We start from the raw sequence: 16231 nt of genomic DNA on the forward strand, positions 1-16231 counted from the left end.
CCACTGAGGCAGCAACAGGCTTGCTGCTTGGCAGACATGGGTAACAGATGAGAAATCACTTCAATGTCAGCATTAATGTATAACTGAAAGCAAGTCAATGAAGGTTTGTAAAACAAAGCACACGTTTTTGAGAAAAACCACAACATCACCAGGCTGAAATGTTTGGAAGAAAGTGATTATATGCCCTTGAATCAAAGAACATATTTGAATTTCTGTTTGCATGTTACTCATAAATTCTTGAGTTGAAACCAGTGATGACTTTTCATCCTGGTGGTGGTGCAGTCCAAATTATACCAACAGTACACATATATATCTGAAGTATCATTCTTGTCTTGGATTTTATTGCCTTATCCTCAAAGTCATCTCTCATTTACAGGGATTGAAGTTTAATTACAAGAGCTAGGCTAAAGTGTGGTACTGAAGTTAATTTTGCCAGATCTTTTTAAAATTTAGAGTACTTTTAGTACTCTTTATATAAATGTTTGTGGCAATAACAGCTTGTGTTTATGATCTTTTCAATGTTTAAGGCTCTAGAGTAAGTGTATCATATGCACTACCTAGTTTCTCTCCTTCTTACCCTGCCGTGATTTCATGCTCTAACATTAGCAATCACTCTTCTGTACAGAGAGTCTGGATGTCCTTACCCCTCTCTTCCCATTGTTCTTTCCCAGCAAAATCTTAATCTGGCCAACCCAACCCTCCTCTTCTCTATCCACACATTCCCAGCTAAATGGAAAGAGAACGCACAACTCTGCTGATTGCTCTCATTTTACATTCATGCCTACAAATCTCAAATGTAACCTCGTAATCCTACTAGCTCCATCCAGCCCTACAGTATTCTCAATGAAAATTCCCTAAAGTGGGAACCAACATGGAGGGGGGAGAGTGCAGAAGATGACCTCAGAGAGGTTACCAGCATCCAGATCATGTAGGCCCTTAAAGGACACTGTAAGGACTTGGCTTTGCTACTGGGGTTCTGAGCAGAAGGTGATGCAGTCTGATTTCAATTACAACAGCATCACTCTGGCTGCTATTTTGAGAATATGCTGCAAGGGGCAAGGACAAAAAGCAGGGAGACAGACATTGTCATAATCCATGCAAGTGATGATGGACCAAGACGGTTGCAGGGTAGGAGGTGAGAAGGGAGCCAGTGTGGACTATTTTTGAAAACGAGCCAGCAGAGTTTGCTGATGATTTGGATGTGAAGCTTGATGGAAAGTAAAAGTGAAAAGTCAACAATGACATCAAAGTTTGATCTGAATAACTCTAGGGCTAGACTTGCCCTTTCCCAGGATCCGAAAGACTGCTTCTGGGAAGGGCAGCAAGTCTGGTGGATGGAGTAGGGGTGAGTAAATGAAGAGTTTTTTATTTGAGGGGAGACATGTTGAGTTGGAGATATCTGTATTAGTCTTGGGACATCTGTATTAGTTTTACACAAAGATTACCACAAACTTGATGTCTTTTTTTTTTTTTTTTTTTTTGATGTCTTGAAATAGCAGAAATTGGTTCCTCACAGTTCTAGAAGCCAGAAGTCTGAAACAAAGTTTCAAGAGGGATGTACTCACTCCAAGGACCCTCAGGGAAAAGCTGTTCTTTGCCTCTTCCAGCTCTGGTGGCTGTCAGTGTACTCAACTTGTGGCCACGTTCTTCTGATCTTCTGCCTCTCCGGTCACACTGTCTTCTATTCTGTCTCCATGTGTTTCCCTTCTGTGCATCTTTTATAAAGGTATTTGTATTGGATTTAGGGCCCACTCTAGTATCTTCCTTATCTCAAGACCCTAACTATATCTGCAAAGATCCTTTTTTCAAATAAGTTCACTGTGTTAGTCAACTTTCCATTACTGTAATAAGTACCTGAGATCAACTTACAAAGAGAAAAAGAAGTTTTAGTTTGGCTCAGGGTTTCAGAGGGTTCAGTCTTTGGTCAGCTGGATACACTGCTTTTGAGCTTCTGGTGAATATGCTGGATAGAAATGGTGGACAACACATGATAGAGTAAACTGCTTATCTCATATTCCTAGAAGCAAGAGAGACAGGAAGTGGCTGTATTCCCACTGTCCCCTTCAAGGCCACACCTTCAATGGCCTAAGACCTCCCACCAGGCCCCACCTCTTCAAGAGTCCACCACCTTCCAACAGCACCAAGCTCAGGACTAGTTATGAACACATGGGCCTTTGGGCATGGTCCAGAATCACACTGTAGCAGCGACATTCTCAGGTTCCAGAGATCTGATGTAGACAAACCTTTTGAGGAATCATTGTCATCATTGATACCCAAATTGAGATAGCAAATGAGTGGTTTAATATAATGAAGTTCAGAAGTGAGGCCTCAACTGACAATATACATTTGGAAGTGGTGAGTCACTGGAGAATCTTTACAGTCATGGTGCTAGAGGAGATCACCCAAGAAGTGAAAGCAGATATAAAGGAGAGGAGCAGCTGAGCCCTGGGACACAGCATTTAGAGTGTGGGAGATGAGGAAGAAGCAGGAAGGAGAGTAAGGAGTAAGTTGTGGCTACGGAGCTAGGAGAGAACCAGGACCCTGTGGGGCTGGAAGCCAAGTGAAGACACTTAGAAAAAGGAAGGAAGGACCAACCATATCAGGCAATGTAGTAGGAACATTAAGACAAGGACCAAGTGTTGACCATTGGCTTTAGCTAGATGGAGCTCTGAGGTGACTTGGAAAAAGGGTTTTGGGTGGAAGAATGGAGGACAAACATGACTGGAGAAGGTTCAAGAGACAATAGGAGGCTGCAACTTACTGACTTCATTTATTAGCTCTAGTAGCTTTCTTGTAGATTCTTTGGGATTTTCTGTATATGGGGAAAGATTTCGAAATGGTGATGATGGGCACAACAACATGACCGTAGTTAACACCACTGAACTGTACACTTAACATAGTGGAAGGGGCATGTTTCTATTCTACAGATTTTATCACAATGAAATGTTTGAACAAAAAGAAAAAGTTAAACTTTTATTTGGAGATGGAGAGGACAACCATTTTGAGAAACTTTGTTGAAAGCAGAAAGAAGTAGTAGAGGAATCTTTGAAATTTCTTTCAAGATGCGAGGAGTTATAGATGTTTCTTGCTTTTTTTTTTTTTTGGTACCAGGGATCGAACTTGGGACCTTGTGCTTGTGCAGCAGGCGGCGGAACCCCTGAGCTAAATCCCTGGCCCTAGACATTTCTTTATTGACATGAATGATCTGGTAGATGACAGTCCATCTGAGATAACAGGAAGGAGGCCAGCTGCCCAGGCACAAGTGTGGAAAGGAGAGGAAATATGAAGGAAAGCTTGGGAACGCTTCTCTGATTTGTTTCTGTTTTCATGGCGGGGCCCCAGCAAAGTCGTTCGTCAAGAGTGATGGGTAAGGGCCGGGGATTTAGTTCAGTGGTTCCCGCGCCTGCCATGCAAGTGCAAGGTCCTGAGTTCGATCCCCAGTACCAAAAAAAAAAAAAAAACCAAAGAGTGATGGGTAAGAGTGTATGTTTAGTGCTAAATCTCCAGCACCAAAGAGAAAAACAGGACAGAGACAAGATGCTGAGAAAGGTGTTAAGGAGTAACCAATAAGAGGGAGGAGTAGGCTGGGGATTTAGCTCAGTGGTTCTGCTGCCTGCCTTGAAAATGCAAGGTCCCAAGTTCGATCCCCAGTACCAAAAAGAAAAAGAGGGAGGGATAAATGGACCAGGGCCAGGGGTCCCAAACCAGTACAGCAGCACCCCCAGGCAATTCTTAGGAAGCTCAGTCACAGGCCTGCCACTTCCTGTCACCAACTCAGGAACTCAGAGCACTGGCTCAGTCATCTGTGTTGACCAAACCCTTCAGGTAGAGCACCTGCCTGGTCTTGTCTGAGCGGCCTAGCCTAAGGAAATGACACCTAAATGATTAGCAGCTTGAATGAAGTTAGTGGATCCTGGGAGGCTGGTGTGGTGATTCTGAGTGTGGATTTTGGAGCCAAATTGCAAGATTCAGTTCTATCATTCCAACGAACTCTTCTGTGATTCAGTGTTTCTTTGTCTCTCTTTCTGTTTCTTTTGGGACATGGTCTCTCTACGTTCAAGTTGACATTGAACTCCCTGTGAATCCCAGACTGGCCTCAGACTCACAATCCTCCTGCCTCAGCCTCCCAAATGCTGCAATTGTGGGTGTGTGCCACGACACCAGGTTCCAGTTTTCTCATCTGGAAAATGAGGATACTATTAGGAACTCATGTTTGTTATGAGGAACAAATAACTTGTGATGTGTAAAGCACCTATAATAGTACCCTGCCCATGGAGAGCACTATGAGTGTATCTATTATTATTAACTCAAAATAACACTGTCATGGTGCATTTGTATTTTATTATTGTGCTATCTAGCTGTGCAAGGACTGATTAGGTCGGGAGTTATCTGGGACAATTGCTGGAGTTTTGCCAGGTGAAAGGCATGAATGGAGAGTGGGCAGCCAAGTTGAGGGTGTGTGCAGGAAAGGATTTAATGACAAATCCTGCCCTTGAGCAAGTGCATGCATGGCAATGGTGGGCCGCCGGTGAGAGGGTGGAGGGATGGAAGCCCACTGGGGAAAATGGTGTCTGAGGGTGCCGGCAGGCTGAGATGGAAAGACAAGGGCTATGGCACTTGAGCCTTAGAATGGATGGCTGGCCATCATCTCCAGTAACAAAGCCTGCGCTGGGGTTACGGAGCAAGTGATGAGTTCAAGCGCAGCACGAGGTGGTCGGAGAAGACTCACAGAAGTGAGAGAACGGGGTCTTGGATGAATCATCTACCTTCTGTCTTTCAAGAACACCAGAGGTAACACTGGAGATGGTGACAAGGTGGCACAGACTGGAGTCGTCAAGGATGAGGGAAAGGACCTGGGGTCCCCAACAGACTGACAAGGCAAGCTAGTCTCACGATGGGACTGACTGGTGGGAGGGAGGAAGGGAGAATGGCTTGGGAATGAGGATGAGGAGCAGGACGCCACCCCCATCTGGTCTCTGATACCAGGGGAGTGGGACAGAAAATAACCCCATGGGGGGGCGGGTACAGAAGAAGCATATTCCCAAAGAGGAGCAAGTTTCAAACAAATATTCTATGAGGTTGATGGTATTAATTCACGGGTCCAATTCTATCCCCAGCACTGAGCAGGCACCAAGAATGAACAAAAGAGTAAAATGTTCTGCCCTCGTGGACCTATCTCACCTAGAAGACCCAGAAGACACAAGACTGAAAAAATCAAATAGAGACTCAATTAGATAGAGCAAAAGACCGGAAGAAAACAATAAAGCAGTGAAGAGAAAAGCATGGGCAGTTGGCTGGGCAAAGCATCCCTGAGAAGTGACTCTGGGTGAGAACAGGAAAGGTGCTGGCGAGCTGGGTGAGCTCACAGGGTGAGGGGGACAGCAAGTGCAGAGGCCCCCAGCGAGGCGCCCGGGGTGGCTGAGGAGGCCGATGAGGCAGGAGCAGATGGAGAGAGGAAGAGGGGACACAGATGGCAGACGCGGAGAAGGTCTGGGCAGGTCGTATGGAGCTGCATAGGTACGAAGAGGACCCAGCCTTTACTCGGAGGAGGCTGAGGAGCCACTGAGCGTTCTGAGCACCGGAGGAACAGGAACTGCGTTTCCATAGCATCCTTCTGCCTGCAGTTTGGAGGTCAGACAGGGAAGAAAGGGCATGGATGTAGGCAGCCTAATTAGGAAGCTTTTTCCACAACCCAGCTGAGAGATGGTGGTTATTTGGATGAAACCAGGGCAGTCCTGGGGCTTGGCCTTGGAATTCCAGACAGCTAAGGAATGCATCCTTTGGGGGGAGAGGGGGTAGTGAATTTAAAAAAATAATTTTAACTGATACAAAAAGATTGACATGTACTGTGTAACATTTGATACATGCATACATTGTGTAATGTTTAGATCAGGTTAAAAATTTATCTTCTTGATCACTTATCATATGGTGAAAACTTTCAAAATGTTTTCCTCTAGCTTTTGTAACATGTATCACTTTATTGTTTTCTTTCTTTCTTTTTTGTACCAGGAATCGAACTGAGGTCCTTGCGCTTACGAGGCAGGCAGCAGAACCACTGAGCTAAATCCCCGGCCCACTTTATTGCTTTCTATAATTACCCTGCTATGCATTATACCAGAACTTCTTGCTCCTAACTCATTTAGTTAGTTGATCAAATTTTCACCATGTCTCCTCGCCACTCTCCCCAGCCTGATGACCACCAGTCTGCACTCAGCTTCTATGAGATCAACTTTTACATTTTTTTAAAATGTATTTTTTATTTTTATTAGTAGATGGTCTGCAGTACATAATGATTACACTCACCATGGGGAGTTGGTCCAGGTACATAACACATCATAGGGCCAGGGATTTAGCTCAATGGTTTCGCTGCCTGCTGCGCAAGCACAAGGACCCAAATTTGATCCCCGGTACCAAAAAAAGAAAAAAAAAAAGTAGAAGTGAATTAATGCATCTACTCCACTGCCCATATTGGGCCGGGGATTTAGCTCAGTGGTTCCTCTGCCTGCCTCGCAAGTGCAAGGTCCAGAGTTCAATCCCCGGTACCCCCCAAAATTTTTTTAATTAAAAAAATAAAATTCCACATGTGAATGAAAGCACACAGAACTTGTCTTTTTGTGCCTGGCTTACTTCACTTAACATAATGATCTTCAGTTCCATCCATGTTGCCACAAATGACAACATCTCATTCTTTTTTGTTTTGGTACCAGGGATCAAACCCAGGACCTTGCGCTTGCAAGGCAGGCAGTGGAACCACTGAGCTATATCCCCGGCCCTATTCTTTTTATGGCTGAATAGTATCTCAATGTATATATGTACTACATTTTCTTTTTTTTTTTTTTTTTTTTTTTGGTATCAGGGATTGAACTCAGGTCCTTGCGCTTGCGCGGCAGGCAGCGAAACCAGAGTTAAATCCCCGGCCCTTTACCACATTTTCTTTATCCATTCATCAGTTGATAGACACGGGCTGTTTCCTTTTTTTTTTTTCTCCTGTGAATAGTACCTCAATGAACATAGAGTGCAGATATCTCTTCAACATACTGATTTTGTTGCCTCTGTATGTACACTAGAAAGGTTGTCATGTCATATAATAGTTCTATTTTTAATTTTTTAAGGAGCCTCCATACTACTTTCCATAATGACTGTATTAATTAATAATGACACCCACCAACAGTGTGCAAGGGTTCCCTTTTCCACTAGCTCTTGTAATCTTTCATCTTTTTGATAATTGCCATTTTTATTAGGATGGATACTTCATTGGGGTTTTGACTTCCATTTCCCTGATAATTAGTGATACTGGCATCATTTTATATGCCTGTTGGCCATTCATATGTCTTCTTTAGAGAAATGTCTATTTAGATCTATTGCCCACTTTTCAATTAGGTTGTTTATTTTCCTTGAGTTTTTGGAATTTCTTGCATATTCTGGATTATCAGAAGTATATATTGCAAATATTTTCTCCTACTTTGTAGGTTATCCATTGTTTCTTTTGCTGTACAAAAGCTTTTTAGTTTGATATAATCCCATTTGTTTATTTTTGCTTTTGAGATCTCGTCCAAAAAAATCCTTCCCTATTCCAATACCCCTGAGACTTCTCCTTTATGTTTTCTTCTAGTTGTTTCATGACTTCCATTTAAGTCTTTAATCCATTTTGAATTGAGTTTTGTAGCTTGTGAGAGAAATGGGTCTAGCTTCATTCTTCTTCATGTGGAGATCCAATTTTCCCATCGCCACTTACTGAAAAGATTGGCCTTTCTCCAATGCCTGTTCTTAGCACCTTTGTCAAAAATCAATTGGCTGGGCTTGGGATTTAGCTCAGTGATTCTGGTGCCTGCCTCACAAGTGCAAGGTCCTGAGTTTGATCCCTGGTACAAAAAAAAAAAAATCAATTGGCTATGGATGTGTGGGTTTACTTCTTGACTCTATGTTTTTCCATTGGTCTGTGTGTTTGGTTTTTATGCCAATGTTATGCTTTTTTGATTATCACAGCTTTGCAGTATGCTTTGGAGTCAGGTAATATAATGTCTCCTGCTTTTTTTTTTTTTTTCCCCCCCAGGAAAACTTTGATGTTGGAGTTTTTTTTGTTTGTTTGTTTTTTTCGGTACCGGGGATTGAACTCAGGTCCTTCTGCTTGTGAGGCAGGTGGTGGAACCACTGAGCTAAATCCCCAGCTGCCCAGGAAAACTTTGGCTATTTGAGGGGTAGCAACTTGGGAAAGAGGAGAAGGAGGGAGACAGATCCCTGGGACTCAGGAGGGATCTGAAAGGAAAATTGGAGCCCATGGAAAAAGTAAAGAGACAGACCTCAATGCAGAAAAAGTAGGAGGCAATCTGTACTTTTTCCTAGGCACCTGGCTTATGGCATTAGAGAGAAGGATTGACTCCATAGAGACACAGTGAAAGCAGGTGACTCCAGAGGCCTCCAGGGAGAAACACACCACTGGAACAGAGCAGTGGATGCTGTGCGCTACAACAGCTAATGAGTAACACCAGTCCAAGTGACAATAGTGTCCCCTGGAGACAGTGTTTGGTTGTACAACATTTTAGGGAGGAGCCAGATATAAGAGTGATCTGGCTGTGACACCTGTCACCTCATTGTTCACCAGGGTTGATTTAGCTGATCTGGCTAGCTAGGTGGGTGTCCCCTTCCTCCCTCACTACCCTATGGGCATCCCTCCCAAAGCTGCATGATTGGTCAAAGAGTACAATACCCCTGATAGAGGAGAACTGTTTCCTGAGTTAAGAGTATATGAGTAGCTGTGCTCCCTTGCTAAAACCTCCAAACAACCTCTCAGTGGAGGGGCCAACTGAACTGAGGACCCCGAGCAGCTGTGGGTTGGCTTCATTTTAGGGCTCCCAGTGTTAAAAACCCACAGTGACTGGGTGAGGGATAAACTTCAGAGATCTCCAGAGTAAGAGAGCTGGGGTCAGGCCAGCAAGAGATACTCAGAGTGGTATAAGCTAAATGACTCAAGCCACAACCCCATGACCAGAGACCAAGATAAGCCTGAACTACTGTGGATTTGAAAGTACCAGAACCTGCACCTGGCCCTAATCCTACTGTAGGCCTGCTGGTGATTAGCCAGTGCAGATCTCAGCTTTAACTGCCCCTTTAGCCTACCAGCTAGAGCAGAGCCATGCCCTAAATTGGACACTACCACAAGACTGTAGACCCAAGAAGATAACCACAGGCTTGAAATCACAGAGAAATTTCTTTCTTTCTTTTTTGTCTCCATCAATGTTTGTTTTTGTTTTTCATGAGCGTGAACATTGTTTTTACAGTGTTTTGTCTTTGTTTCTTCTTTTTTTTTTTTTTTTTGAGAGAAGGCCTTGCTATGTAGTTCAGGATGGTCTTAAATTCACTGTGTAGCCCAGGCTGACCTCGAACTCACAATGATCCTCCTGTCTCAGCCTCCCAAGTGCTGGGATTACAAGTATGCACCACCATGCCTGGCTCTTCCTTCTTTCTTTCCCTTCTGTCTTCTTCACCAGTTTCCTAAATCTTAGGTAATCTTCCTTTGTTTAGTCTTGTTTCTAATTGCTTTCTCTTCTTTTATTTTTCTATTTTTTCCTCTTCTCCCTTTTAAATTTTTTCCCCTTAGGGTAAAAATCACTCTATTGAGTGGATATTTACTGTATATAATTTTCTGATTTCCCTTGGATTTTGTTATATAATTATAAATTTTGTACTTACGGTTAAAAGTGACAAATTAATAGTTATCACAGTTTGTCATTTTCCAATCTGTGCTTGATGCTATTGTTATTACTGATTATATTACATTAAAGGTGACATCATCACTGTGATCAATTGGTCTTCCATGTATGCCAATACCTATATTGTCTGCGGGTCATAAACAATACTATAGTCCAGTACCAAAGAACTGGGTGCTAGGCCAAACAGGCAGCAACCATTCATCTCTAATAAAGTGAAGAGGCAGAATCTTGTTTGTTTGGGGTTTTTTTTTGGTACTGGGGATCAAACTTGGGACCTTGAGATTTTGAGGCAGGCGGCGGAACCACTGAACTAAATCCCCAGCCTGAAGAGGCAAGATCTTGGGATAGACTCAAAAACCAAAAGCTGGCTATGCCTAGAAGACATCTCTGAAAAGTAGCCATTTCCTAAAGAGGTCTCAATACTAGTAATAAAGCTACCTACCATAAGCAATTTACAGGCCTCAATACAGAAAACAAACAAAAAAGGAAAAGATAATGAGAAAACATAGACGCAAGATGCAACCCATAATCCTCAATTCATCCAAGGCAAATCAAGGGGCCATGGAGGTGGAAGAAATAAAAAACTTCCCAGCTGAATTTTAAGAAATGGTGGCAATAAAAGTAACAAAATAGAGTTGGGCATGGTGGCACACGCCTGTAACCCCAGCACTCTGGAAGCTGAGGCAGGAGGATCACTGTGAGTTCGAGGCTACATAGTGAGTTCAGGGCCAGCCTGAACTGCATAGTGAGACCCTATCTCAAAAAAACAAAAGAAGTAACAAAACAGATCAATAAGTCTCTTGGTTAAAAATAAAGAGAGATGATTAAAAAAAAAGAGGGGAACTTAAGAAAGACATGGAGACCATGAATACTCAAAATAGAAAAGAACTGGATTCTATAAGACTGAAATAGAAATCCAGGAGATTAAAAATTCTACTGTAAGTATACACAACAGAGTCAACCAATATGATAGAATCTCCTATCTAGAACACAGGGTTGTGGTTGGCCATCATCAAATGAAAGACTCCTTAAAAATGGCAAGGGACCATGAAAAATCAATCCAATGCTAGATGATGTAAAGAAGACGAATATAAGATTTTGTTTGGTTTTTTTTGGTACCGGGAATTGAACTCGGGACCTTCCGCTTGCGAGGCAGGTGCCAGAACCACTGAGCTAAATCACCGGCCCAAGACGAATATAAGATTAATTGGAATCAATAAAGAATCAGAAGATAGCACAAGGGGAATAAAAAACCTGTTCACAGAAGTAACAGTAGAAAACTTTCCAAGCATGGAAAAAGAATCTGAGATTCAGATAAGTGAGGTATATAGAACTCCAAATAGTCATGATCAGAAAAATTACACCAAGACAAATAATAGTTAAGACTCCAGAAATTCAATGTAAGAACAGAATATTAAAGGCTGTTAGAGAAAAAAACAAAACAACTATAAAAGAGCTAAATCCCTGGCCTGAGAATAAAGTATTTCAAGCCATAAAAGAAAACAACCTCCAACCCAGATTGATGTACCCTGCAAAATTATCTTTCAAAATTCGTAGAAAATAAGACACTTACATGATAAAGAACACCTGAAGAAATTCATGACCACCAAACCAGAACTTCCAAATGTTCTGAAGGATATTCTAGAAAAAGACAATGAAGACAACAATTCCAAGAATACCAATGAATGAATCCACCAAGTGTGGCAAACAATTAAATAGAAGAGGAAAAAAGGGAACCAACAACAGAAAAATAATATAACAAGGATAAATCAGGGCTGGGGACTTAGCTCAGTGGTTCCGCCGCCTGCTATCCCCGGCACCAAAAAAAAAAAAAAAAGAAAGAAAGAAAGAATAAATCAACACGTATCAGTTATAACCATCAACGTGAATGGTTTCAATTCAATAATCAAAAGAAACAGATTGGCAGAATACATTAAGAAACAAGATCTAACAATATGCAGTATACAAGAAATACATTTAACCAAAAAAATAAAATTCATAAAGTGAAAGTGAAAGGATAGAAAACAATACTCCATGCCATAGGAACCTGGAAAACAGCAGGGGTAGCTATTCTACAAAGTCAATTTCAAGCCAAGATTGATCACAAGAGACAAAGAAGGTTACTACATACTATTTAAGGGAATAATCCAAGAGGAAGAGATAACAATCATATATACACCAAATACCAGCACACCCAATTATATAAAACAAGCACTAATAGATATGAAAAATCAGATAAGCCTTAACAAAATTGTAATGAGGGAACCTCAATACCTCACTGTCACAGATAGATCAACTAGACAAAAAATCAACAAAGACAAATCAGTGCTGAACTAAACTTTTGAACAAATGGCCTTAGTAGATATCTACAGAGTGCTCCACCCAACAACAACAGAATACACATTCTTCTCAGCTGCACACAGGACTTTCTCAAAAATAGACCATATACTTACTAGCTCATAGAATATGCTTAAGTAAATGCAAAGAACTAAAATTATCCCACGCATATTATCAGATCATAGTGCAATGAAATTGGAAATCAACGATAAAAGAAACCATAAAAACTACATAAAATTGGAAATTAAATAACATCCTCCTGAACAACCAATGGTACACATAATATTAAAGAAGAAATTAGACAGTTTCTACAGTTAAATGATAATGCCAGTAAGACATACTGGGACTTACGGGACACAATGAAAGCAGTCCTATGACGGAAATTTATAGCAGTGAATTCCCACATCAGAAAAACAGAGCAAGCTCAAATAAATAATCTAATGTTGAACCTCATACTACTAGGGAAAAAAAAAAAAGGGCAAGTCAAACTCAGAGCTAGTACAGGGAGGATATTATAAAGACCACAGCAGAAATTAATGCAATTGAGACTAAGAAAAGACAAAGAATCAAAGAACCAAAGAGTTGGTTCTTTGAAAGATTAAATAAAATAGACAAATCCTTAGCTAACTTTATAAAAGAAAAGGAAAGAAAAGACTTAAGTTCATCCAATTAGGAATGAAAAGCATGAAATCACAACAGATCCTGCAGAAATCCAAATCATCAATACCTACCTTGAGGAGTGAGGGCAGGTGGGGAAGGATTGCCCATGGGCTCCAGTGCGCGGCCCCGCCCTGGTCCCAACACCCACCAGGTCACCCTGGCCCAGCCATGATCAAGGCAATTCTCATCTTCAATAACCACAGGAAGCCACAGCTCTCCAAGTTCTACCAGCCCTACAGTGAAGATACAAAGCAGCAAATCATCAGGGAGGCTTTCCGTTTGGTATCTAAGAGAGATGAAAATGTAATTTCCTAGAAGGAGGATTTTGGTAGTCAGACTTAAGCTGTGTAACTTACTGTGACGTATGGAATTAAATCTAATTAATTGGAGGATCTGACAACAAACTGATTTATAGACATTATGCAACACTATATTTTGTCTTCTGTGTGGATCCTTCAGAAAGTGAACTTGACATTTGGGATTTAATTCAAGTGTTCGTGGAAATATTAGACAAATGTTTTGAAAATGTGAACTGGATTTAATCCTCCATGTAGACAAGGTTCACAAAATTCTTGCAGGAATGGTGATGGGGGAATGGAATTGGGGACCAACATGAATGAAATTGTTACACAAATTGATGTACAAAATAAACTGGAGAAATCTGAAGCTGGGTTAGCAGGAGCTCCAGCCCATGCTGTATTAGCTGTAAAGGATATGAATGTTCCTGAGATTCCAACATAGATCACTAACATTGGTGACATCTGTGTAAAAGTGCCAAACTTACTCTCTTTTAAATAAAATATTGAAAAGGTCACTTGCAGGTAAAATCCAGGAGGAAAAGTCATTTAAGTTTACCATACAGTTGTTTACCAAAAATACAGGCAGAGGGCTGGGGATTTAGCTCAGTGGTTTCGCCGCCTGCTGCCCAAGCACAAGGACCTGAGTTCGATCCCCGGTACCAAAAATAGAGGCAGAGAATCTTAACTTTTGCTCTTGGGTTTAAGTCAAGGTACTATATAGAAGTTGTGTAAAATCAGTATGAAAGTTCAATGTTGCTTTTCTTACTTGGTGATTGTGAAGAAATCGTATAGTTTTAGTGTGATTTTTTTGTTCTTTTCTAAACTGCATAGGAATATGCCCACCTGAGGCACACCTCTATGTGTTGGCTATTACAGTATTTTGAAAGTGAGGTATTTCTTTAATTGTGTACAACCCAAAATGTTGGTGTTTTGTATAAATCACAAATGCAACAGTCCTTAATTCTTTCTATTTGTCACAATTATTATTTGAAGAACCAAGTATGTATTGCATAAAAACATTATGACCTCCTCTTAGTTTAAATAAACTCAAAGGTAACTGGGTTTCTAAAGAAAAAAATAGTTACTTTGAGAGCCTGTACTCCAATAAAATGGAAAACTCAAAAGAAATGGACAGATTCCTAGATACACATGAATTACCAAAGCTGAATCAAGAAGATATAAAAATTCTAAATAACCCATTATTATTCGATTCAGTTGAAGAAGTAATAAAAAAAGAAAAGCCCAGGTCCTGATGGATTCACTGCTGAATTCTACAAGAACTTTAGAGAAGCTCTAATGTCCTTATTCCTCAAACTCATTAATGAAATTGAAAAGGAAGTAGTACTACCAAACTCATTCCTAGAAGGAAGCATTACTCTTATACCAAAACCACAGAAGAATTCAACCAAAAAAGAGAACTACAGGCCAATCTCATTAATGAACATGGTTGCAGACATCTTCAATAAGATACTGGCAAACAGAATCCAGCAAGTCACCCAGAAGATCATACACCATGACCAGGCAAGATTCATCCCAGGGATGCAGGGATGGTTCAACATATGCAAATCAATAAATGTAAAAACCACATGATCATCTCAATATAAAGAGAGAAAAAGCATTTGACAAAGTTCTATATCCATTCATGATAAAAACCTACAGAAAATTGGAATAGATAGTCTTTATCTCAATCTGATAAAAGCCATCTATGACAAACCAACACCCATCATCATACTAAATGGTCAAAAACTGAAAGCCTTCCCTCTAAAATCAGAAACAAGACAAGGATGCTCACTATCACCACTCCTGTTAAATATAGTTCTGGAAACATTAGCCAGAGCGATTAGAGAAGAGAAATAAATAAATGGACTGTAGATAGGAAAGGAAGAGGTTAAATCATATCATTTGCAGATGACATGATTTTTTACATAGAACACCCCAAAATAGAATAAATGACCAAATTTGCCATCATAGCAGGACACAAAGTCATCAACTCAAAAATCAACAGCCTAAAAAAATTAAATTAAATTAAATTAAACTAAAAAATCAATAGCCTGCCGGGAATTTAGCTCAGTGGTGCCACTGCCTGCCTCTCAAGCGCAAGGTCCCAAATTTGATCCCCAGTACCAAAAAAAAAAAAAAAAAGAAAGAATCAATAGCCTTCCTGTATACAAATAACAAACTCACTGAGTGAGAAACTAGAGAAATAACACCTTTTACAATAGCATCTAGAAAAATGAAACACTAAGGAATCAATCTAACAAAGGAAGTGAAAGATGTTCACATTGAAAACTAGAGTACTCTGAAAAAGGAGATGGAAGAAGATATAAGAAAATGGAAACATATCCTCTGTTCTTGGATAGGCAGAGCCAATGTAGTGAAAATGGCCGTACTTCCAAAACTATTACACAGATTTAATGTAATCCCAATCAAAATACCAATAGCATACCTCACAGAACTAGAAAAAACAATCCTAAAATTCACATGGAGCCAGAAGAGACCTAGAATAGCAAAAGCAATTTTGGACAACAAGGGCAAGACAGGGGGCATCACAATCTCCTATTTAAAGTTATACTGCAAAGCTACTGTGATAAAAACAGCATGGTACTGGTAAAAAAAAAAAAGACCTGAGGATCAGTGGAACAGAATAGAAGATACAGAAACAATTCCAACCACACTCAGCTACCTTATCTTTGACAAAGGGTCAAATACTTTCACCAGAAGAAAGACAGCCTCTTTAATAAATGGTGCTGGGAAAACTGGCTTTCCACATGCTGAAAATTGAACCTAGACCCATATCTCTCACCATGCACTAAACTAAAATAGAAATTGATCAAAGATCTGAATATTAAAACAAAAACACTAAATCTCCTGGAAGATAGAATAGGTACAACTCTGGAAGACATAGGTGCAGGCAAAGACTTTATGAATAAAACCCCAATCGCACAGGAAATATTACAAAGAATCAACTGCTGAGATCACATCAAATTAGAAAGCACAGGAAACCACCAACAGAGTGAAAAGACAACACACAGAATGGGAAAAATTTTTTACCAGTCACTCCTCAGACAAAGGACTAACATCTAGAATGTATGAAGAACTCAAAAAAATCAGACTCCCAAATTTAAATATCCAACCCAAAAACGGGCATCTGAAATGAATAGACGTTTCTCAGATGAAGAACAAACAGCAAATAAATATATGAAAAAATGCTCAACATCACTTATC

The 16231-nt window shown here is 40.5% G+C and overlaps 1 pseudogene; it reads left to right on the plus strand.

Annotated features, from left to right (window-relative positions):
- Positions 1-12843: 12843 nt before the first annotated feature.
- Positions 12844-13505, plus strand: LOC101697770 (AP-3 complex subunit sigma-1-like; annotated as a pseudogene).
- The last annotated feature ends 2726 nt before the right edge of the window (positions 13506-16231 follow it).

This window comes from Heterocephalus glaber, unplaced genomic scaffold (genome assembly GCF_053883595.1).
Source record: "Heterocephalus glaber isolate CG9 unplaced genomic scaffold, H.glaber_assembly_v1.0 deba00001606, whole genome shotgun sequence".
Lineage (NCBI taxonomy): Eukaryota > Metazoa > Chordata > Mammalia > Rodentia > Bathyergidae > Heterocephalus > Heterocephalus glaber.